Source organism: Hyla sarda, chromosome 9 (assembly GCF_029499605.1).
Source record: "Hyla sarda isolate aHylSar1 chromosome 9, aHylSar1.hap1, whole genome shotgun sequence".
NCBI lineage: Eukaryota > Metazoa > Chordata > Amphibia > Anura > Hylidae > Hyla > Hyla sarda.
In genome coordinates this window covers 20,669,051-20,691,257 of record NC_079197.1, presented here as the reverse complement: position 1 = coordinate 20,691,257, position 22,207 = coordinate 20,669,051, and the positions used below count along the sequence as shown (strand labels likewise).

The following is a 22,207-nucleotide window of genomic DNA, read 5'->3' as shown; positions in this document are numbered from 1 at the left end:
TGAAGATAGGCGCGGTACAAGGGAGTAGACAGAAGCAAGGTCGGACGTAGCAGAAGGTCGGGGCAGGCAGCAAGGATCGTAGTCAGGGGCAACGGCAGGAGGTCTGGAACACAGGCTAGGAACACACAAGGAAACGCTTTCACTGGCACGATGGCAACAAGATCCGGCGAGGGAGTGAAGGGGAAGTGAGGTGATATAGGGAAGTGCACAGGTGGAAACACTAATTGGAACCACTGCGCCAATCAGCGGCGCAGTGGCCCTTTAAATCGCAAAGACCCGGCGCGCGCGCGCCCTAGGGAGCGGGGCCGCGCGCGCCGGGACAGAACTGACGGAGAGCGAGTCAGGTACGGGAGCCGGGGTGCGCATCGCGAGCGGGCGCTACCCGCATCGCGAATCGCACCCCGGCCGGAGGCGGTATCGCAGCGCCCCGGGTCCGTGGAACCGACCGGAGCGCTGCAGTGAGGGGAGTGTAGCGAGCGCTCCGGGGAGGAGCGGGGACCCGGAGCGCTCGGCGTAACAGCAAGTCGTTCCCTGCAAGCTAGAATGGCCTAGAAAGCAACTGCCCCCTGCCTGATCCTTCAATGTTCGCCCTCTGTGACTAGGTGTAGGAAGCACAGGCTATGGGTCCCTTGGCCTACCATGAATAGTGATAAAAAAAAAATATATATATATATATATATATATATATATATATATATATAGATATATATATATAGATATATTTATATGTATAACAGTGGTCTCCAAACTGTGGCCCTCCAACATCTGGAGGTCCACCCCACAGGAGACCACTGATTTAGATCACCACCTTTTATTCTGAAAAGTTCCAGACTTTGCACAATTCTACTGAAAAAAGTTATATACGGTATATATATTATATGAATTCCAACAAATGTTCTAAATGTTCTGAACAAGGATCTGAAGATAGCGAACCTTAATTTATTTATGTCCTTAATTTGCATTTATTATGACATTCTGCATGATAGCAACATAGTAAAATAGTTCATAAGGTTGAAAAAAGACCGGAGTCCATCAAGTTCAACCTATAACCCTAATGAGTCCCTACTGAGTTAATCCAGAGGACGGCAAAAAAAAAAACTCAAACTAGAGGTAAAAATTCCTTCCCTACTACAATTAGGATCAACCTTCTGTCCCTATAAATCTAGTATCCATAACCTGTAATGTTATTACTCTCCAAAAATGCATCCAGGCCCCTTTTAAATTCTTATACAGAGTTCACCATGACCACCTCCTCCGGGAGAGAACTCCATAGTCTCACTGCTCTTACAGTAAAGAACCCCCGTCTGTGCTGGTGTAGAAACCTTCTTTCCTCTAGACGTAGAGGATGCCCTCTTGTTATAGATACAGTCCTGGGTATAAATGGATTATGGGCGAGATCTCTGTACTGTCCCCTGATATATTTATACATAGTTATTAGGTCTCCCCTAAGCCTTCTTTTTTCTAAACTAAATAACCCAAATTCTGATAATCTTTCTGGGTACTGTAGTCCTCCCATTCCCCGTATTACTTTGGTTGCCCGTCTTTGAACCCTCTCCAGCTCCACTATATCTTTCTTGTACACTGGTGCCCAGTACTGTACACAGTATTCTATGTGTGGTCTGACCAGTACTGTACACAGTATTCTATGTGTGGTCTGACCAGTACTGTACACAGTATTCTATGTGTGGTCTGACCAGTACTGTACACAGTATTCTATGTGTGGTCTGACCAGTACTGTACACAGTATTCTATGTGTAGTCTGACCAGTACTGTACACAGTATTCTATGTGTGGTCTGACCAGTACTGTACACAGTATTCTATGTGTGGTCTGACCAGTACTGTACACACAGGATTCTATGTGTGGTCTGACCAGTACTGTACACTGTATTATATGTGTGGTCTGACCAGTACTGTACACAGTATTCTATGTGTGGTCTGACCAGTACTGTACACAGTATTCTATGTGTGGTCTGACCAGTACTGTACACAGTATTCTATGTGTGGTCTGACCAGTACTGTACACAGTATTCTATATGTGGTCTGACCAGTACTGTACACAGTATTCTATGTGTGGTCTGACCAGTACTGTACACAGTATTCTATGTGTGGTCTGACCAGTACTGTACACAGTATTCTATGTGTGGTCTGACCAGTACTGTACACAGTATTCTATATGTGGTCTGACCAGTAGTGTACACAGTATTCTATGTGTGGTCTGACCAGTACTGTACACAGTATTCTATGTGTGGTCTGACCAGTACTGTACACAGTATTCTATGTGTGGTCTGACCAGTACTGTACACAGTATTCTATGTGTGGTCTGACCAGTACTGTACACAGTATTCTATGTGTGGTCTGACCAGTACTGTACACAGTATTCTATGTGTGGTCTGACCAGTACTGTACACAGTATTCTATGTGTGGTCTGACCAGTACTGTACACAGTATTCTATGTGTGGTCTGACCAGTACTGTACACACAGGATTCTATGTGTGGTCTGACCAGTACTGTACACTGTATTATATGTGTGGTCTGACCAGTACTGTACACAGTATTCTATGTGTGGTCTGACCAGTACTGTACACAGTATTCTATGTGTGGTCTGACCAGTACTGTACACAGTATTCTATGTGTGGTCTGACCAGTACTGTACACAGTATTCTATGTGTGGTCTGACCAGTACTGTACACAGTATTCTATGTGTGGTCTGACCAGTACTGTACACAGTATTCTATGTGTGGTCTGACCAGTACTGTACACTGTATTCTATGTGTGGTCTGACCAGTACTGTACACAGAATTCTATGTGTGGTCTGACCAGTACTGTACACAGTATTCTATGTGTGGTCTGACCAGTACTGTACACAGTATTCTATGTGTGGTCTGACCAGTACTGTACACAGTATTATATGTGTGGTCTGACCAGTACTGTACACAGTATTCTATGTGTGGTCTGACTAGTGATTTGTACACAGTATTCTATATGTGGTCTGACCAGTACTGTACACAGTATTCTATGTGTGGTCTGACCAGTACTGTACACAGTATTCTATGTGTGGTCTGACCAGTACTGTACACAGTATTCTATGTGTGGTCTGACCAGTACTGTACATAGTATTCTATGTGTGGTCTGACCAGTACTGTACACAGTATTCTATGTGTGGTCTGACTAGTGATTTGTATAGCGGTAGAATTATTTCCTTGTCGTAGGCATCTATGCCCCTATTGATGCACCACATGATTTTATTTGCCTTGGCAGCAGCTGCCCGACACTGGTCACTACAGCTAAATCTACTATTACCTAAGACTCCCAAGTCCTTTTCCATGTCAGTCGTCCCAAGTGTGCTCCCATGTAATACATAATCCCAGCCAGGATTTTTCTTTCCCATGTGCATTACCTTACATTTATCAATGTTGAACCTCATCTGCCACTTCCCAGCCCAAACCTCCAACCTATCCATATCCATTTGTAACAGTGCATTGTCCTCTATTGTGTTTACCACTTCACAGAGTTTAGTATCATCTGCAAAGATTGCTACTTTACTATTTAACGCCCCTACAAGGTCATTAATAAATATATTAAATAGAACAGGGCCCAAGACTGACCCCTGGGATCCCCACTAGTAACAGTCACCCAATCAGAATAAGTACCATTAACAACCACCCTCTGTTTCCTATCACTGAGCCAGTTATTTACCCACTTACACACATTCTCCCCCAGCCCAATCCTTCTCATTTTATGCACCAATCTTTTATTTGGCACTGTATCAAATACTTTGGAAAAATCCAGATATACGACATCCAGCTATTCCCCTTGGTCCAGTCTGGAGCTCACCTCCTCATAAAAGCTGATCAGGTTAGATTGACAGGACCGATCCCTCATAAATCCATGCTGATATGGAGTCATACATTTATTTTTATCAAGATACTCCAAAATAGCATCCCTTAGAAAACCCTCAAACAATTTACATACAACGGAGGTTAAACTAACAGGCCTATAATTCCCAGGGCTTTTGACCCCTTTTTAAATATTGGCATTACATTTGCCATGCGCCAGTCCTGGGGAACAGTCCCTGTTACTATAAAGTCCCTGAATATTAAAAATAGAGGTCTGTCTATTACATTACTAAATTCCTTTAGAACACGGGGTGAATGCCATCTGGACCTGGCGATTTGTCTATTTTGTTTTTGTAGGCAGCACTGTACTTCTTCCTGTGTTAGACAGGTGATCTGTAATTCTTCCTGGGTTAGACGGGTGAATAATGCTTCTTCACTGCCGTCCTGTTTTAGCAGTTTAAATGCTTTATTTAAATATTTTTATTGCCCCCTTAACATTTTTATTCTTTCATATTGGTTTTCTTTTATTTCTGACCATTTTATTCCCATAAGGTATATACTGTACCTCATACAGTGAGAATTTAAGATATTTTTAGTCTCCCATTTAGTCTCCCATTTAGTGTCAGTATTCTTGTTTTTGAGGACATTATCCCAATTTATATCGTTAAGGGCTTTTCTGAGTTGATCGAACTTTGCCTTCCTAAAGTTCATTGTTTTTGTGGCCCCTCGGGAGATTCCCTTATTGAAGAACAAGTTATAATGTATTATATTATGATCACTATTTACTAGGTGTCCTACTTGCACATTAATTACTCTGTCAGGTCTGTTGGTTAATATTAAGTCTAGTAGGGCGCCCCCTCTGGTAGGGCTCTGCACCATTTGGGACAGATAATTGTCTTTAGCTACAGTCAGAAACCTGTTTCCTTTATGAGATTCACAGGTCTCCGTCTCCCAGTTTATATCAGGATAGTTAAAGTCCCCATTATTATCACCGCATTCTGATTTGCTGCCTTGTTTATTTGCCTCAGTAATTGATCTTCTGCCTCTTCCATTATAACAAACCCTTATCAGAATATTTTTTTTCATCTCCATATATTTCTACCCATAATGACTCCACACTATCATTTCCCTCCCGTATATCCTCCCTCCCTTATATCCTCCCGCCGTAAAGTCCAGACTGGACTTTACATAAAGAGAGACTCCTCCCACTTTCCGTTTTGTCCGATCCTTCCTGAATAGACTATAACCCTGTATGTTGACCACCCAGTCACAGCTATCGTCCAGCCAAGTCTCTGTTATACCCACTATGTCATAATCCACCTCAGACATCATCCGCTCCAGTTCCTCTGTTTTATTGGTCAGACTTCTGGCATTAGTCATCACATGTTTTTTCTTCCTTTGAATCCTATCCCTATTAACTATTCTACCCCCCCCCCCCCCCCCCTCTGCTCCAGCCCCAGGTACATTACTAAGTCCCCCCTCTCTATCTACACTATCTTCCCCCTCCTTGTTGTAGGTTCCCTCCCCCCCCAGTCCCTAGTTTAAACACTCCTCCACCCTTCTAGCCATCTTCTCCCCAAGCACAGCTGCACCCTCCTCATTGAGGAGCAGCCCGTCCCTACGGTAGAGCCGATATCCGACAGCGAAGTCGGCCCAGTTCTCCATGAACCCAAACCCCTCCTTTCTACACCAGCTTCTGAGCCACTTGTTTACCTCCCTGATCTCCCGCTGCCTCTCTGGTGCGGCTCGTGGTACCGGTAATATTTCAGAAAATATTACCTTGGAGGTCCTTGCCTTAAGCTTGCAGCCTAAGTCCCTGAAATCGTTTTTAAGGACACTCCACCTACCTCTTACTTTGTCATTGGTGCCAATATGTACCATGACCGTTGGGTCCTCTCCTGCCCCACCCAGCAACTGGTCAACCCGATCCGCAATTTGCCGAACTCGAGCGCCAGGAAGACAACACACTGTTCGGCGATCCCGGTCTTTGTGACAGATCGCCCTGTCTGTCCCCCTAATAATTGGGTCCCCCACTACCAGTACCTGTCTGGCCTGCCCCGCACTCCTCCCTCCCCCCTTACTGGAGCAGAAATTAGTTCTTCTTCATTAGCTCTGATCCATTATCTGCAGCGTTTTTTTTGGAGTTGAAGCTCACTGCAGGGGATATCTGTCTTCATGATCTGGTGACAATGGAGCTTTGGTAACATCCGCCCGCCTCCGATCACAATTTTTACACCTTGGCTCTCATTGCTCGAACCAGTGCCCTTGTCATTATTATTTACTAGGACTGCACAGTCACCTGACCCGCTGCCAACATTAAGGCTACATAATAGACTACGGAGCCAGATGAAATCACGACACCTCCGGTGACGGATGAGACGTCAACCCCGTCTTCAGACAACATTCGGAACCAAACAAACGAAAAAAACAGATAGTCGTTCTTCTTGTTTTATTAACGTTGTAAAGCAAAGTCATCACAGCTCTCGCTGAAACGCTTTTATTCTGGGCTGGATCTGCAGAAATAATGGAATCCAGACAGATTCTTAGATTGATAGCTTTGCTCTGTCTCCGGGTTTCTACTGATCAAACAGAACAGCGAAAGACGGTTTAATCCAGACCCCGCGGTGTTTGCTCTTTGCCAGCTTGCTAGTTGCTGTATTATTTGTGTCTACATAGGAAGATTCAGTACACAGATTTCACGTTGCTTTTGCAACAATAATACTGTTTTATATCCTATGGAAGCAAAATCTACATATAGGACACAATGTAGAATAAGGAATAGAAACGTATCTTATGCAGTAAAATGGAGACTGGCAGCTGTTTGTATGTGTGCTTCTATATTGCACCACATGTTTTCTTCCATAATAGTCTAGGCCAGTGTTTCCCAACCAGGGTGCCTCCAGGTGTTGCAAAACTACAACTCCCAGCATGCCCGGACAGCCGTTGGCTGTCCGGGCATGCTGGGAGTTGTAGTTTTGCAACAGCTGGAGGCACTCTGATTGGGATAGACTGCATTAGAGCAATAATCCACAACCTTTGGCTGTCCGGGCATGCTGGGAGTTGTAGTTTTGCAACAGCTGGAGGCACACTGATTGGGAGAGACTGCATTAGAGCAATATTCCCCAACCTTTGGCTGTCCGGGCATGTTGGGAGTTGTAGTTTTGCAACAGCTGGAGGCACACTGATTGGGAGAGACTGTATTAGAGCAATAATCCCCAACCTTTGGCTGTCCGGGCATGCTGGGAGTTGTAGTTTTGCAACAGCTGGAGGCACTCTGATTGGGATAGACTGCATTAGAGCAATAATCCACAACCTTTGGCTGTCCGGGCATGCTGGGAGTTGTAGTTTTGCAACAGCTGGAGGCACACTGATTGGGAGAGACTGCATTAGAGCAATATTCCCCAACCTTTGGCTGTCCGGGCATGTTGGGAGTTGTAGTTTTGCAACAGCTGGAGGCACACTGATTGGGAGAGATAGTATTAGAGCAATAATCCCCAACCTTTGGCTGTCCGGGCATGCTGGGAGTTGTAGTTTTGCAACAGCTGGAGGCACTCTGATTGGGATAGACTGCATTAGAGCAATATTCCCCAACCTTTGGCTGTCCGGGAATGCTGGGAGTTGTAGTTTTGCAACAGCTGGAGGCACACTGATTGGGAGAGACTGCATTAGAGCAATAATCCCCAACCTTTGGCTGTGCGGGCATGCTGGGAGTTGTAGTTTTGCAACAGCTGGAGGCACACTGATTGGGATAGACTGCATTAGAGCAATATTCCCCAACCTTTGGCTGTCCGGGCATGCTGGGAGTTGTAGTTTTGCAACAGCTGGAGGCACACTGATTGGGATAGACTGCATTAGAGCAATATTCCCCAACCTTTGGCTGTCCGGGCATGCTGGGAGTTGTAGTTTTGCAACAGCTGGAGGCACACTGATTGGGATAGACTGCATTAGAGCAATATTCCCCAACCTTTGGCTGTCCTGGCATGCTGGGAGTTGTAGTTTTGCAACAGCTGGAGGCACACTGATTGGGATAGACTGCATTAGAGCAATAATCCCCAAGCTTTGGCTGTCCGGGCTTGCTGGGAGTTGTAGTTTTGCAACAGCTAAAGGCACCCCTGGTTGGGAAACACTGACCTTTACTACATAATACTATATAGTCCAACATGCTGGGAGTTGTAGTTTTGTAGCACCTGGAGGCACCCTGGTTTGAAAACACTGGTCTAGGCGCTCTTAAAATTGTATCTGTACATTGTATTGTACACACAAGTAGACTCCTGACTAATGAATGCAGTATCCTGTCCAAGTCTGCCCTCCTTTACTGGGGAAGAGGGTGGATGTAAAATTGTCATAGCCAGCGTTAGTGTAGGCTTGGCCTGGCCAAGTGCACATGTCAGTCCCTCTGTCCCTAAAGCCTGTGAGCCTAGGTGTTGCTAAGTCAGGCATTGCCACTAATCCTGTCTGCTATCACGATATACATGAGCCTAGCCCAAGTCCCGCTGCTAGGATATTTCTGCTCTTCAGTATTTCCTTCAAGAGATTTAGCAAGGATAAGCTGGACAAGGACCTTGCTTTTGTTGTACAGGTTTCAACATTAGCCCCTGGTCAGACCGGTGCTAGCCTGTCTAAGACACATCAGAAAAAGTTCATATTCAGCTCCTTGTTGAGTGCTTGTTGAAGGAACTGTCTGTACACCAGGTCAAGTAAGGACACTTCTGTGGCCAGCATTAAGCTGAGCGGGCAGGTCCTGCACTGAGCGCTTGTCTCGGAGGCAGGAAGAAGACAGCGGTGGAATGGACGTAAGAAAGGGGGCCCCATAGCAAATGTGATGTCCCAGTACAGGTACACGGTCCTGTATTACCTTTAGGCCCTGTCAGGTTGAGTCCCTCAGTGACCTGGGGAAGGAGGGAAAAAATGAAAAAAGATGTGGGGCGCTCTCTGGCGCAGTAGATTTGATATTTGATGGTTCAAAAGAAAAGAGAAGGATAAAAACCACCATCACCACCACCACACCTATGCGGTGGCACTGACCTCCAGGAGTTGTGCGATAGGTAAGGCACGACTCTGTCTTGTTGTGTGGTGGGCTGTTACAGCTGCAGCTGCACTTTGCCAGACGAAGGGTCCAGTTCGGACCAGAAACGCGTTGCTTTCTGTGCTAATAAACCATGTTTTAGACACTGAGAAGGGTCTATAGAGCTTTCTTTCCATCAGGACCAGCGCCATCAATGGCCCAACTTTGCTTTTTCTTGTTACTTACACTGCTGGGACATCTCTTTTGCTCCAGAAGACCGTGGCTGCAGACCTGAGATCTCATCTAAGGCTATCATAGGTGTTGTGCTCTCAGTACAACGAAAATCGGTGAGTGCAACAATTTAACCTGTCTCCATCTCACCTTTAGAACATCCTTCACAAGGGGCGCATATCCCTGTTTTTTTCTTTTACCTTTTCTATAATTACAAGTCAAGTTAATTACAAGTATATTGGTCCAGCAAGCTACGAGGTCCTCAGGGTCCAGGCCACCTCTCTGGGTATTCTGGCCATAGCTGTGAAGATAATTCCACCTGTCTTCTATTCAGTAAAGTCTCCATTTGACCATTACTGGTTGTGGACTCTTTATTCACTACTAGCCCGTGGGATAGCGGAGAATCGGGCCATGTGGTGTTCCAGAACCCGAAAATCACACTGGCGTCACGGACACATAGGGGTTAATACCATCCGACCCCCGTGGTTAATAACATCAGATACCACGACTCACACCGCAACACCCATGGTCCCGCCATTCACCCAGTGGGTCACCACACAAATATTGAAATAGGCCTCCTGTTATGACATTTCTCCCCAGAACAGAAAGCATTAGTCACATTACTCCTGCTTCCGCTGACCCTCCAGATCCATGCTGCAGTCACAAATGTAAGTCAGAAGCCTTGGCAAGCTGGATGCTTTTGGACAACTGAAGAAAAGAAGTTTTTATGGAGGGGTTGCTGGTCTGCACAAACCACTTTGATAAAGTCTGTATGCTTTTATTGGTGAAAATAGGGAATAAAAAAGGAGTATACACATGAAAAGACAGACATGTTTCACGCTCTTATAGACCCTTATCATGTTCTCTGCTATTGCCTAGATGAGTTTTTTCCAAACAGTGTGCCTCCAGCTGTTGCAAAACTAAAAGCTGTAGTTTTGCAACAGCTGAAGGCACCTTGATTAGGAAACACTGGCATAGACCTTTAAAGGGGTACTCCGGTGGAAAACTTTTTTTGTTAAAATGAACTGGTGCCAGAAAGTTAAACAGATTTGTAAATGACTTCTATTAAAAAAATCTTATTCCTTCCAGTACTTATTAGCAGCTGAATGCTACAGAGGAAATTCTTTTGATTTTTCAATTTCTTTTTTGTCTTGTCCACAGTGCTCTCTGCTGACACCTCTGTCCGTGTCTGGAACTGTCCAGAGTAGCATAGGTTTGCTATGAGGATTTTTTCCTGTTCTGGACAGTTCCTGATACGGGCATCAGGTGTCAGCAGAGAGCACTGTGGACAAGACAAAAAAAAGAAATTCAAAAAGCAAAGAATTTCCTCTGTAGCATACAGCTGCTAATAAGTACTGGAAGGATAAAGATTTTTTTAATAGAAATAATTTACAAATCTGTTTAACTTTCTGGCACCAGTTGATTTAAAAAATATATTTTCCACCGGAGTACCCCTTTAAAGGGGTACTCCGCCCCTAGACATCTTATCCCCTATCCAAGGGATAGGGGATAAGATGTCAGATCGCCGCGGTCTCGCTGCTGGGGACCCCGGGGATCGCTGCTGCAGCACCCCGCTATCATTACTGCGCAGAGCGAGTTCGCTCTGCACGTAATGACGGGCAATACAGGGGCCGGAGCATCGTTACGTCACAGCTCCGCCCCTCGTGACGTCAAGGCCCGCCCCCGTCAATACAAGTCTATGGGAGGGGGCGTGGCGGTCGTCACGCCCCCTGCCATAAACTTGCATTAAGGGGATGGGCCGTGATGTCATGAGGGGTGGAGCCATGACGTCACGCTGCGACGGCGCCTGTATCGCCCGTCATTACGCACAGAGCGAACTCGCCCTGTGCAGTAATGATGGCGGGGTGCTGCAGCGGCGATCCCCGGGGTCCCCAGCAGCGGGACCGCGGCAATCTAACATCTTATCCCCTATCCTTTGGATAGGGGATAAGATGCCAGGGGCGGAGTACCCCTTTAAGGGGGAATCGGATAGGCTGTTAACGGGGCTTTTCCTAAGTGGTGATCACCGAGTTGACAGTCTAGGCCAGTCTTTCCCAATCAGGGTGCCTCCAGCTGTTGCAAAACTACAACTCCCAGCATGCCCGGACAGCCAAAGGCTGTCCGGGCATGCTGGGAGTTGTAGTTTTGCAACAGCTGGAGGCACCCTGGTTTGGAAACACTGGTCTAGGCCCTTATTAGCATAATGGAGGCCATAATCAGGACACCAGGGGGAGGCAGTATTAGAAATGGGTTGTGACTTATGTTCAGGACCAAGGAAGATTTGCCAGGCATCCAAAGTGTGGGAATCAGTTCTTACTTTATTTGGAAATAGGCATATAAAAAAAAATATAAAATATCTGGCGAGTTTCACACCATTACTGCTACACCACCGACTGTTGCGCTGGGGGACCATAATCATTGGAACACGCGTTTCGATTATTCACTATACATTTGGCTCCATTAAACCCCGCTCCGTCAGGTTTGAGGAATCTCATCTTGTGACTTGTTTTTAAGCTGATAATTTGGGTAATGGAAGTGATTGCAGCTTATTAGACCTCGTCTTTACCCGCGATGACTACTTATAATTACTCGAGCGATTGCCATGCTGTGCGGCTATGTGACAAGTAATGCATGCACACTGGGTTGTATGTACTGTGCATGCAAAACACCCCATAAACCTTGAAGCAGTTTTAAAGGGGTACTCCGGTGGAAAACTTTTATGGGCAACATGTTATCTGATCCCTCAGTGAGATCATCCTTGAAGAGGTACTCCGGTGGTAAACAATTTTTTTTAAATCAACTGGTGCCAGAAAGTTAAACAGATTTGTAAATTACTTCTATTTAGAAATATCAATCCTTTCAGTACTTATTAGCAGCTGTATGCTACAGAGGAAATTCTTTTCTTTCTGAATTTATTTTTTGTCTTGTCCACAGTGCTCTCTGCTTACACCTCTGTCCGTGTCAGCAACTGTCCAGAGCAGCATAGGTTTGCTATGGGGATTTTCTCCTTCTCTGGACAGTTCCTGATACGGGCATCAGGTGTCAGTAGAGAGCACTGTGGACAAGACAAAAAAAGAAGTTCAACAAGAACAGAATTTCCTCTGTAGCATACAGCTGCTAATAAGTACTCAAAAGGTAAAGATTTTTTAATAGAAGTCATTTACAAATCTGTTTAACTTTCTGGCACCAGTTGATTTATAAAAAAAAATGTTTTCCACTGGAGTGCCCCTTTAAGTATGGCAACTGCATTAACGTAACAGTGAGAAATATAAGCTCCTGGAGTTTTTTTTTTTTGTGTAAAATATTTCAATACTGTACATGTGCAGCTGAATTATTCATGTGTAATAACTAATACAATATACGGAATCGATTGTAGCCTGTAGTGTTGGAACTGATGGGGGGAAGCAGTTGTTTCCTCAGCTTAACTGGGTTCATTATGTTTCAAACATGGCAGGGGGCTCCTTCTGAGTTTCATATTTTGGCTTCACTAATGCCTCTTAAAGGGGTACTCCCGTGGAAAACTTTTTTTTTTTTAAATCAACTGGTGCTAGAAAGTTAAACAGATTTGTAAATCACTTCTATTAAAAAATCTTAATCCTTCCAGTACTTTTTAGGGGCTGTATACTAAAGAGAAATCCAAAAAAAGAAATGCATTTCCTCTGATGTCATGACCACAGTGCTCTCTGCTGACCTCTGCTGTCCATTTATTTTAGGAACTGTCCAGAGCAGCATATATTTGCTATGGGGATTTTCTTCAGCTCTGGACAGTTCCAGGCTGTCCGGGCATGCTGGGAGTTGTAGTTTTGCAACATCTGGAGATCCGCAGGTTGAAGACCACTGGCCTAGTGGGAAAAGCAGTGGCAGGTTCTGGATGAAGGGGAACATCAATATGACCCGAATTCTGTTTGTTCCAAGAGAAAATCCAGCTGACATTGTTTGTTTCTTCTGTGCTCCGTCTCTATTAATTACCCGGGGAGGCTCCGTGTGAAGAATGTTCTGTCTCTTGCTATTTGGGATACGGTTACAAAGTAGTTTAATTTGGACGGAAAAGAACAAGTGCAGTTGAGTCTGGAGGAGGGAGCGCGGCATTTGCTGCAGTGCAGACATTCCAGTTTTCAGTTTTTTTTAAATGTAAGATCACTTACTACAGTTATCAAGCATTCTATCAGTTTAATATCCCTTTAAAGGGATACTCCGGTGAAAAACGTTTTTATTTTATTTTTATTTTTTAAATCAACTGGTGCCAGAAAGTTAAACAGATTTGTAAATTACTTCTATTAAAAAAATCTTAATCCTTCTTGTACTTCAGTACAGAATACTGAATTTTCTTTTAGGAACACAGAGCTCTCTGCTGACATCACAAGCACAGTGCTCTCTGCTGACACCTCTGTCCATTTTAGGAACCGTCCAGAACAGCATATGTTTGCTATGGGGATTTCCTTTTACTCTGGACAGTTCCTAAAATGAACAGAGATGTCAGCAGAGAGCACTGTGCTCATGATGTCAGCAGAGAGCTCTGTGTTTCAAACGGAAAAGAGTTTCCTTTGTAGTATTCAGCAGCTAATAAGTACAGGAAGGATTAAGATTTTTTTTAATAGAAGAAATTTACAAATCTGTTTAACTTTCTGGCACCAGTTGATAAAAAAAATAAAATAAAAGTTTTTCACCGGAGTACCCCTTTAATACAGTCAAGTCCCATGTAAATACTCTGAGGGTTAAACAATAGATATCTTGATTATTGGCAGCGGTCAGGTCACGGCTCAGTAAATGTTGATCTAAGCACTCCTGCTCCTATGTGATCTGAATGCTGTATCGGCTGCTTAATGTTCAATACCAGGCGCGTTGAGCCCATCGAGATCTGCCTCGTGAAGGTCAACCATCCGTGATTAGCTGCCACCTCAATACGTTCTGTATGTGTCCCGTACAGAACTGACATAAGGGGTCTGAAAACTATCAATAGATTTATTACACTTCTCAGAAACATGAAATCAATAATATAATACAGTACAGTGGTCCCTTAAAGGGGTACTCCACTGTAAAAAAAAAAAATGTAATCAACTGGTGCCAGAAAGTTAAACAGATTTGTAAATTACTTCCAGTACTTCTAAGCTTCTGTTTGTTCCACAGTAAGTTCTTTTCTTTTTAAATTTCCTTTCTGTCTGACCACAGTGCTCTCTGCTGACACCTCTGTCCATTTTAGGAACTGTCCGGAGCAGGATAGGTTTGCTATGGGGATTGGCTCCTACTCTGGACAGTTCTTAAAATGGACAGAGGTGTCAGTAGAGAGCACTGTGGTCAGACAGAAAGGAAATTCAAAAAGAAAAGAACTTCCTCTGGAACATACAGCAGCTGATAAGTACTGGAAGGGTTAAGGGTTTTTACATAGAAGTAATTTACAAATCTCTTTAAAGGGGTATTCCAGGAAAAAAAAAAAATTTTATATATCAACTGGCTCCAGAAATTTAAACAGATTTGTAAATTACTTCAATTAAAAAATCTTAATCCTTCTAATAATTATCAGCTGCTGAAGTTGTGTTGTTCTTTTCTTTCTGATGACAGTGCTCTCTGCTGACATCTCTGCTTGTCTCGGGAACTGCACAGAGTAGAAGAGGTTTGCTATGGGGATTCGCTTCTACTCTGGACAGTTCCTGAGACACGTGTCATCAGAGAGCACCTAGACAGAAAAGAACAACTCAATTTCAGCAGCTCATAAGTACTGAAAGGATTAAGATTTTTTTTTATAGAAGTAATTTACAAATCTGTTTAACTTTCTGGAGCCAGTTGATTAAAAAAAATATATAAAAAAAAATGTTTTCCAGTGGAGTACCCCTTTAAGGTATAATACTCATTGGTTCCAGGAAGACCATTGTATGCTGAAAACATAACTAGTAATTGGTTCCAAAGTCACCAAAATGTCAACACAAACTAAGAAAAAAATAAGATTAAAGAAAAATGACTAATACATATAAAGCAAGGCCTTACATATAAAAGTCAGAAATACCGTAGCTGCTAGAAGCTATAACATTATACAGAGGGCAGGCGCCTCTTCGCACAGTGGCCTATTGTAAATCCCACCTGTTGTGTGCCAGAATTTCGCATATTTTGCCACAAATTGTGTCCTTGACAAAATTTGCGCCAATATTTCAAAAAACCCCACCAACTCTACATTTTACTCCGAAAACCCGAAAAAGCGGCTTGATCATGGGAGAAAGGGAGAACGGCCGCCAAAAACGGAGGACATTTTCGTAGAGGACATTTTCAGAAAATCCCAACATATTTACTAATACTTGTAGGGAATTAAAACCCACAAAGAAAACTACACAACACTCTTAGTAAATAAGGGCCAATATATCGAAGATGGTGTCCAAAAGAGCAGCTTGTCCTGGCACAGATAACAGCAGTACACAATACTGCACTATACTATAGGGAGGCGCTAGTAGACACCAGTCCAGGGATGTGCACAGACATTTTGTGGGGCTGAGCTGAAAAAAAGGGCACATCCCATCATTATTTATATAAATGTCAACATAATGACAGTGTCCGTGAAGAAAAATGGGCACTCACCGGTGTGGCTGCAGGGTCTTCTTTATTGATACATACCCACATGCGGGGTACAGAAGAGAGGGGTGGTGGCGACCAGCTCTAGTTTCGCACACTTGGTGTGCTTCGTTGGCCGGATGAAGCACACCAAGTGTGCGAAACTAGAGCTCGGTCGCCACTACTCGTCCCCCCACCACCCCTCTCTTCTGTACCCCTGATGTGAGTATGTCTCAATAAAGAAGACCCTGCAGCCACACCGGTGAGTGCCGATTTTTCATTTTTCTTCACGGACACTATGAACTTTGCTTGTATAATCTGAGCACCACCTGAGGCATTACAGCTACACCGACTCCTACCTGCCATCCCGCATCCAGTACACTCACGCAGTGCCGCACTACCTTCTATCTGATTTGTCAACATAATGATGCCAGACATCCCAGCACTGCCCAGGGCACTTTTAGGAGTAACCTCAAAAAGACAGTGGCTCAAGCCCCCTTTCTAGTCAACCTGCGCACATCCCTGCACCAGTCAGAACATGCACTTTCATAGTACAGTGGTCCCCCACATACCATGGTAATCCGTTCCAAATGAACCATCGTTACTTGAATCCATCGTATGTTGAGGGATCCGTGCAATGTAATACAGTACAGTATAGAAAGTTATACTCACGTGTCCCCGCTGCTGGCCTGGATTGTTGCTGTCATCACGTCCCCGGGGTGTCCTCACTGCTGCGGATTGTCACCACTGGCCAGGATCGTCGCTCTCCATCATCGCCATCACGTCGCTGCGCACGCCGCTCCTATTGGATGACGGGACGGCGTGCGCGGCGACATGATGACGACAAAGGAGAGCGACGGCCATGCAGCAGAGCATGAAGAGGACGGTCCGGAACGTCGGGGACAGGTGAGTGACACTCACCGGAGCACACAGGGCACCTTAAACGGATAACCGTTTATGCGATGGCCCCGACATAAAAAAGTATCGTATGTTGAAATTATCATATGTCGGGGCCATCATAGGTCGGGGGATCAAACACTGTACAGGGGTTTTAGCAATAAAATGCCCATTCTGATTGGTCAGATCTTCCGGCCATTGACAGGTATCACCGATCTGGACTGTCTGTACATTGTATGGTGAGTCTGGTTTCAAGTTACAATGGTCCAGAAAAGACCAAAAGATTGCAACCTGAGGCCGTTGTAACTGAAGGGATCACCATATGTTGTTTTAATGGGAGCCTGTCAACAGTCTATATAGAAACACAACCAGGGCTGGATGGCTGCTGGGAAATCATGAGTAAAAATACCAATGATGGTTTTCCTAGGCAAATTTTACTCAGGGCCCTCAACTGGTAAAGTGCCGAGCTAATCTTCAAAATACCACTCCATAAGCCAGTGTTTCCCAACCAGGGTGCCTCCAGCTGTTGCAAAACTACAACTCCCAGCATGCCCACAGAGCCAAAGGTTGGGGAGTATTGTTTTAATGCAGTCTCTCCCAATCAGTGTGCCTCCAGCTGTTGTAAAACTACAACTCCCAGCATGTCCGTAAAGCCAAAGGTTGGGGAGTATTGTTTTAATGCAGTCTCTCCCAATCAGTGTGCCTCCAGCTGTTGCAAAACAACAACTCCCAGCATGCCAGGACAGGCAAAGGTTGGGGATTATTGCTCTAATGCAGTCTCTCCCAATCAGTGTGCCTCCAGCTGTTGCAAAACGACAACTCCCAGCATGCCCGGACAGCCAAAGGTTGGGGATTATTGCTCTAATGCAGTCTCTCCCAATTAGTATGCCTCCAGCTGTTCCAAAACTACAACTCCCAGCATGTCCGGACAGCCAGAGGTTGGAGATTATTGCTTTAATGCAGTCTCTCCCAATCAGTGTGCCTCCAGCTGTTGCAAAACGACAACTCCCAGCATGCCAGGACAGCCAAAGGTTGGAGATTATTTCTTTAATGCAGTCTCTCCCAATTAGTATGCCTCCAGCTGTTGCAAAACTACAACTCCCAGCATGCCCGGACAGCCGTTGGCTGTCCGGGCATGCTGGGAGTTGTCGTTTTGCAACAGCTGGAGGCACCCTGGTTAGGAAACATTGCCACCAAGAGTCTAAGACCAAACTGCCAGCGAAGTGGAAACATTGGGGAGCGCGATGAGGCTTGTGAAGCTGCGGCACTTCGATGGCTGGGCCAATACCCATGGAGACACTAGTGCTCCAGCCAAACGTAGCAGGAGGGCTCTGTAGAGGTTTTAAAGATTAACTTGATTTTGCTGTCCCCCCTGTAGTGAGAAGTGTTCTGCCAGTACATCTCCTCTTTGTCAATTATACAAGTAGCAGCGGCCATAATTTTTGTACAAAAATTTATTCAGATCTCAGACTGGACTCCATAAATAAATTAAGTCCCCAGATGAGACGTCTAAATAAATAAAGACCCCGGATCAGACCAGAAAACTCCTTATTTCACACAGGATGGTCCCCATACCTTCTATCTAATTACACACTGCTCCCCCATGTAACCCTTGTCCCCCTAACTCCCCCACATTGTTCCCATGGTCCCTATATCACATGGAGTTTTCCCCGTGCCCTTCTTCTCGCACACACTACTTCAGAGGTTCCCCACTCTCTATCATAGACTTATTTCCATACTTAAAGGGGTTATCCAGGAAAAAACTTTATATATATATATATATATATATATATCAACTGGCTCCAGAAAGTTAAACAGATTTGTAAATTACTTCTATTAAAAAATCTTAATCCTTTCAGTACTTATGAGCTTCTGAATTTAAGGTTGTTCTTTTCTGTCTAAGTGCTCTCTGATGACACGTGTCTCGGGAACCGCCCAGTTTAGAAGAGGTTTGCTATGGGGATTTGCTTCTAAACTGGGCGGTTCCCGAGACACGTGTCATCAGAGAGCACATAGACAGAAAAGAACAACCTTAACTTCAGAAGCTCATAAGTACTGAAAGGATTAAGATTTTTTAATAGAAGTAATTTACAAATCTGTTTAACTTTCTGGAGTCAGTTGATATATAAAAAAAAGTTTTTTTCCTGGATGACCCCTTTAAGGGGTACTCCGATGGAAAACTTTTTTTTTTTTTTTTTTTTTTAACCAACTGGTGCCAGAAAGTTAAACAGATTTGTAAATGACTTCTATTAAAAAATCTTAATCCTTCCAGTACTTATCAGCTGCTGAATACTACAGAGGAAATTATTTTCTTTTTGGAACACAGAGCTCTCTGCTGACATCACGACCACAGTGCTCTCCGCTGACATCTCTGTCCATTTTAGGAACTGTCCAGAGCAGCATATGTTTGCTATGGGGATTTTCTCCTACTCTGGACAGTTCTTAAAATGGACAGAGATGTCAGCAGAGAGCACTGTGCTCGTGATGTCAGCAGAGAGCACTGTGTTCCAAAAAGAAAATAATTTCCTCTGTAGTATTCAGCAGCTGATAAGTACTGGAAGGATTAAGATTTTTTTTTTTTAATAGAAGTAATTTACAAATCTGTTTAACTTTCTGGCACCAGTTGATTTAAAGAAAAAAAAGTTTTACACCGGAGTACCCCTTTAATTCATTTTGCAATACCTCATCATGTATGGAGGCCTTTGGATAGGGGATAAGATGTTTTTGCTCGGAATATCCCTTTAATTTCTGAGCGTATTTGTTTTGGTTATTCATCTGGTGAATATTTCATGTCAATAGCACCTTTGGAAATATATTTAATGAGAAATGTTGACGTGCACAATACTTATGTGGGTTTTACCTCTGGGACCCGTAGGCACTTGGAGAACAGAAGGTCCAACATTCCCCAATTCAATAGGTGAGCCGACCGCTGGGAACTGCATCCAGGTGCGGCACGAATGTCAGTGCATGTGCGCATCTCTCTCCATTCACTCCTATAAGAGATACGGAAATCACAGAAAATGCAACACAACGTATTTTATTATTACAGAGGTCCCTCAAGTTACAATATTAATTGGTTCCAGGACAACCATTGTATGTTGAAACCATTGTATGTTGAGACCAGAACCCTATGGAAACCTGGCAATTGGTTCTGAAGCCAACAAAATGTCATCCAAAAATAGGAAAAAGTGAGGATTAAAGAAAAATAAGTAGATAACTAATAGAGATAAAGCAAATCCTTATATATAAAAGTAATAAAGATCTGCTGGGAGCTGTAATCACTGTCTATGTCAGTGTTTCCCAAGCAGGGAGCCTCCAGCTGTTGCAAAACCTCAACTCCCAGCATGCCCGGACAGCCAAAGGCTGTCCGGGCATGCTGGGAGTTGTAGTTCTGCAACAGCTGGGGGCACCCTGCTTGGGAAACGCTGGAGCTTCTTCAGGGTCCTGTACAGTACACAGTGTCCTCAAAAAGTAACATGGAGCCGCCCTCACCTGGTGTCCAAAGGAGCAGCTAATCCTGGTACAGGTAAAGAGTACAAAACATGTAATACCTCCCTGTACTGTAGGGGGGCGCTACCAGACACCAGTCAGTGCATACACTTCAGTAATACAGGTAAAGAGTAGTACAGAACATGTAATACCTCCCTGTACTGTAGGGGGCGCTACCAGACACCAGTCAGTTCATGTACTTCAGTAATACCGGTAAAGAGTAGTACAGAACATGTAGTAGCTCCCTGTACTGTAGGGGGCGCTACCAGACACCAGTCAGTGCATACACTTCAGTAATACAGGTAAAGAGTAGTACAGAACATGTAATACCTCCCTGTACTGTAGGGGGCGCTATCAGACATCAGTCAGTGCATACGCTTCAGTAATACAGGTAAAGAGTAGTACAGAACATGTAATACCTCCCTATACTATAGGGGGCACTATCAGACATCAGTCAGTGCATACGCTTCAGTAATACAGGGGTTTTACCAGTAAAATGTCCATTCTGATTGGTCGGATCTTCCGGCCATTGACACGTTTCACAGATCTGGACTGTCTGTACATTGTATGGTGAGTCTGGTTTTAACTTACGATGGTCCAGAAAAGACCATTGTATCTTGAAACTATTGTATGTTGAGGCCATTGTAAGTTGAGGGATCACTGTATCTTTTTTATTTACAGAACAGAAAAAACAATTTCAGTGCTTTTTTTGTTTGTTTTCCATAAAAATTGTCAAAACCATTTTGAAAACGACATCAAATCCTACATGTATGAACGCACCCCATGTACCGCCTGCAGCCCCATCCATTAACACGCAGCTTATTAGCACAAGAATGGCGGATTCATGTATTAGCTTTTCATATGATAACCAGGATACCGCGCTATTCATGTGTTAATGAACCAGGCTGTACTAAGAATTCATGTCCATTCTGGAGTATGGGTCAGAATGAAAAGTGCTCTATAAATAAGCAGAGTGGGCTCAGTGTGATAGTATTATTTGTAGCCGAGCATTCTGGAGCATCTTATTGAGGTTGTCTGGGAGAAAAGAATGATCTTTATTCTTGGGCAAAGTACGTCGACTCTGTAACTATGTGCAGGTCTTATCCCCATAGGTAAGAATCTTAGCTGTACTACATTGAGTTATTTACAACAAATTATATACATACATATATACATATATATATATATTGGACAACCTGTGTATTGGTTGCCCAAAGGCATAACTACCTGGGTAGCAGACATAATAGCTGCTATGGTGCCAAACTACAGAGGTCCACATATGGTTCTGAAAAAAAGGAATACAGTGGTCCCTCAAATTCCAATATGAATTGGTTCCAGGACGACCATTGTATGTTAAAACCATGACACTATGTAAACCTGAGTATTGGTTCTGAAGCCCCAAAATGTCATTCAAAAATAGTAAAATGTAGAGGACAGGAGCTTGTTCAGGGTCCTGTACAGTACACAATGTCCCAAAAAAGTAACATGGAGCCGCCCTCACCTGGTGTCCAAAGGAGCAGCTAACCCTGGTACAGGTAAAGAGTACAGAACATGTAATACCACCCTGTACTGTAGGGGGCGCTACCAAAAACCAGTCAGTGCATGCACTTCAGTAATATGGGTAAAGAGTAGTTCAGAACATGTAATACCTCCCTGTACTGTAGGGGGCGCTACCAGACACCAGGCAGTGCATACACTTCAGAAATACAGGTAAAGAGTAGTACAGAACATTTAATTCCTCCCTGTACTGTAGGGGGCACTACAAGACACCATTCAGTGCATACACTTCAGTAATACAGGTAAAGAGTAGTACAGAACATGTAATACCTCCCTGTACTGTAGGGGGCGCTACCAGACACCAGTCAGTGCATACACTTCAGTAATACAGGTAAAGAGTAGTACAGAACATGTAATACCTCCCTGTACTGTAGGGGGCACTACCAGACACCAGTCAGTGCATGCACTTCAGTAATACAGGAGTTTTGCCAGTGAAATTTCAATTCTGATTGGTCAGTTCTTTCAGCCATTGACAGGTCTCACAGATCTGGACTGTCCGTAGCATTGTATGGGGAGTCTGAGTTCAAGTTACGATGGTCCAGAAAAGAACATTAGGGGCATTCATCATTGTAGGTGTAAGTGAAGCATTTTTCTATGTTTTATTTGTAATAACCCAAAAAAATTTCACAGTGACATAAAATAGTGAAAAAGTAT

The 22,207-nt window shown here is 44.0% G+C and overlaps 1 protein-coding gene and 1 long non-coding RNA gene across 5 annotated transcripts in view; one reads left to right on the top strand and one right to left on the bottom strand.

Moving 5' to 3' along the window:
• Nucleotides 1-22,207, bottom strand: part of LOC130291252 (uncharacterized) — a 200,850-nt gene that overhangs the window by 86,464 nt on the left and 92,179 nt on the right. The window contains exon 11 of one of the 3 annotated variants that reach the window (XR_008847840.1): nt 19,317-19,500. The exons of the other annotated variants lie outside the window; for them this stretch is intronic. This is a non-coding gene — a long non-coding RNA (uncharacterized LOC130291252). Of the gene's footprint in view, nt 1-19,316; nt 19,501-22,207 lie in introns of those variants that run through there. 3 annotated transcript variants of the gene reach the window in all.
• The window catches only part of WHRN (whirlin), a 134,809-nt gene that overhangs the window by 47,817 nt on the left and 64,785 nt on the right, over nt 1-22,207 (top strand). The gene's annotated exons all lie outside the window — the stretch shown is intronic.